The following is a 3992-nucleotide window of genomic DNA, read 5'->3' as shown; positions in this document are numbered from 1 at the left end:
CTCTCCTCCCATCCCCTCATGGTTTCTCCTTCCTCCTCTCCAATGCTTCGGTGAACTCCTCTCCGGTGACCTCCTCCTCCTCTCTGGCTATGTAGGCGAGCGCCTCTCCGATGACCTCCTCCTCCTCCTCTCCGGCGAACTCCTCTCCGGCAAAAGAACACGGCAAAAGAACGTACAAGATCCAAAAACAGGAACAAAATTTGAAATAATATCGTGCCAAAAAACAATCGAAAAACGAGCAAAAAATGGGCAAAAAAATCACGATCCAGATCCAAATTCAAAATTCAAAAATAGCAATGGTGCACGGTGGGGGTTAGACGGTGCGCCACTACTATTTTCCCGCCTTCAAAATTCAAAAATACTAATGGCGCACCATGGACTATACTAATGGCGCGCCAGTGGCCTATACTAATGGCGCACCATAGCCTATACTAATGGCGCACCAGTGGTGTGCCATTAGTAAAAAATACTAGTGGCGTGATACTAATGGCGCACCAATGATGCGCCATTTGTAGGCAAAACTGGTGCGCCATGAATAGCCCTTTTCCTAGTAGTGGAGGTTCTCCCTCTGGTCCTTGGCCTCCATGGTGATGATGAACCCTTTCGTCTTCCTCCTCCACGGCCTCCGGTGATGATACCTCCTCTGACAGGATGCCAGAGAGGGCCTAGATTGATTTTTTGTGGCTACAGAGGCTTGCGGCGGTGGAACTTCCGATCTATGTTTCTTTCTGGGGGTTTCGATATTTATATGAGTTTTTGGCGTCAGTCTCATGTTAGGGGTCCCCGAGGAATCCACAAGCTAGGGGGCGCCCCCTGGGCTTGTGGTCTCTGGGTGGCCCCCTCTGATATCTTTTCGCTCCGGTATTTTTTATATTTCCCAAAAATATTCTTCGTAAATTTTTAGGTCAATCCGAGAACTTTGATTTCTGCACAAAAATGTCACCAGTTTTGCTGAAAACAACGTCAGTCCGGGTTAGTTCCAATAATATCATACCAAAACCATATAAAATTGTTGGAAACAGGGCATGAATACTTCATAAATTGTAGATATGTTGGAGACATATCAGCATCCCCAAGCTTAATTCCTGCTCGTCCTCGAGTAGGTAAATGATAAAAGAAAATAATTTTATGAAGTGTGAATACTAGCAAGTGCACAAGTTTGATCAATGATAATTCCAATCACTTTTTCTAGCATCATTATATATCATAAATAGTAGCTCATCTCATAAAACTAATCGTGATCAAGTAACAAGCTATTCACATGTTAAAGCATAGACCATAAAATTTCTTGAAAACTAACAAACTACATTCTCGATCATCAAGCAACTGCAATTCATCTTATTTCCAAAAAGGGTCTATGTAAGAGCTTTGATTTAGCAAATTCCACATACTCCACTATCATATAGTCTTCCATGATTGCTACCACTCAAAGCATATTTTTAGAACAAATAGCATCCATCGAACACAGAGAAAGATAGGGGCTTAATGTTTTGCCTCCCAACTTATTTATCATATAGATAATTGTCAACAATAATAATTCATGATCAATTATATTTGAATGGCCATAAATTCTTGGATATTTCCCCACCACATGATGCTTGCCAACTGAATAATTGAGGTTGAAATAAGAAGGAATACTATTGACTCTTGCATACAAGTAAATACATGAAAGTAAAAGATAGGCCCTTTGTGGAGGGAAGCAGAGGTTTGTCATGCACTTTTTAATTTTGGATGTGCAAACCCTTAATGCAAAGGAATGTCATGTTGTATTGCCCTTTGTGATAGCAACCTTTATTATGAAGTTTGTTGCTTTTATTTCTTTACCATCACAAAGTTCGGACAATGCTTATTTTCCCTTACAATAAAAGATGATACATATTTAGGAGCAATTTTTATTGCTTTTTGCACCGATGACAACTTACTTGAAGGATCTTATTCAACCCATAGGTTGATATGGTGGACACTCATGACAAGAAACTAGGTTTAAGGGTTTTGGATGCACAAGTAGTATCTCTACATATTGCAAATTTTTGGCTAGCAAAAGATCCTAAGCAAGCACCTCATGTTGGAGGATCCATAACAGTATAACTTCTATACAAATATACCTAAACATAACTCATTACGTTGTCTTCCTTGTCCAACTTCAACTAATTTTCTCAAGTTTGAAAATAATTAACGGGGCTCGCAATCATAGAAGATGTCCAAGAAGTATATTTATATGTGAAATCTCTCTTCCTTCAATATTCTTTCATGGATTGTTCAAGTGACCAATGTTGAGTTTGCTAACTTTCAATAAATTTTACCACCTATACTTCTTATATGTGAATTCATTACTCCCCATGGGATAAGCATATGAAACATATAGAATTTCAGATTTATTATATTTAATTCATTCAACCATTTACTCATAGGATATAAGTGAAGCACGAGAGCAAATGACAAAACTACTCTAGAAAGATATAAGTGAAGATCAATGAGTAGTCAAATAGTTAAATAACCATGGGAGGACTTTCTCTCATTCAACATTTCAGATCCAATGATTTTATTCAAACAGCAAGTAAAATGAAAATATGCTCCAAGAAGAACACATATCATGTGACTAATAAAAATATAGCTCCGAGTAAGGCATACTGATAGTTTTGAAGACGAAAGAGGGGATGCCTTACGGGGCATCCCCATGCTTTGGTGCTTGAGTCTTCCTTGAATATTACCTTGGGGTGCCTTGGGCATCCCCAAGATTAGGGTCTTTCCACTCCTTATTCTCCTCATATCGATATCTCACCCAAAACTTGAAAAGTTCAATCACACAAAACTTAATGGAACTTTGTGAGATGGGTTAGTTTGATAAAGAGCAAATCATTCACTTTGGTACTGTCAAGATAAGATTCATAATTGTTCTCACACAATTCCTACTGTACCATATCATTTATACAATTTATATCGAGTAGTATAAGCCATAGAAACTAGAAAACAAGCAAACTATGCATTGAAAACAAAGTCTGTCAAGAACAGAATAGTCGGTAATGATCTGAAAAACAACCATACTTATGTTACTCCAAAAATTCTGAAAAAATAGGACAACCTAGGCAACTTGTATATCAATCTTATGTAAAAGTATTAGACCAAATAGACGCTTCTGTTATTTTTTTAAAATTCTAGCAATGAGCACAAAAGTTTCTGTTTTTCAGCAAGATCAAATCAACTACCACCATAGATCATCCCAAAGGTCTTACTTGGCACTTTATTGAAAAAAAGCTATAAAACATGATTACTATAGTAGCATAATCATGAGAACACACAAAAATAGTAGGGGTAAAAATTGGGTTGTCTCCCAACAAAATCTTTTCTTTAATGCCTTTTTAGCTCGGCATGGTATTTTAATGATACTCTTCCAAGCCCAATTCCGATGATAATTCTATTCATAATATAAAAGATATAAGTGAAGTTCATAGATCATTCTACAAATAATACAGATTTACCAATATCCAAGCTCAAAATATATATGTGAAGCACACGAAGCATTCTATAAAGCCATACTCAAAAGATTTAAGTGAAGCATATGAAGCATTCTATAAATCAGTGAAGGACTATTTCATAATATCATTGTGCATAAAGGAAAAAAGAAAAGAAAAATAAACACAAAAGACGCATATCATGTGAACAAAACAAAAACCGAGGTATACCAATAATTGTTGAAGAAGAAAGATGGGATGCCAACCGGGGCATCCCCAAGCTTAGATGCTCGACTATCCTTGAAATATTTGCTTGGGGTGCCTTGGCATCCCCAATCTTGAACTCTTGCCTCTCCTTATTCTTCTCATATCGATAACTCCTCAATCTTCGAACACTTCATCCACACAAAACTTAACAAAAAACCTTGTGAGATCCGTTAGTATAATAAAGCAATTCACTACTTTTAGGTACTGTTGTAAACTCATTCCAATTTCATATTAGCATTATATCTACTGTACTCCAACTTCACCATGCATACC

The sequence above is a fragment of the Triticum dicoccoides genome, chromosome 6A (assembly GCF_002162155.2).
Source record: "Triticum dicoccoides isolate Atlit2015 ecotype Zavitan chromosome 6A, WEW_v2.0, whole genome shotgun sequence".
In the NCBI taxonomy this organism is placed as follows: Eukaryota; Viridiplantae; Streptophyta; class Magnoliopsida; order Poales; family Poaceae; genus Triticum; species Triticum dicoccoides.
Note: the sequence above shows the minus strand (reverse complement) of the source record.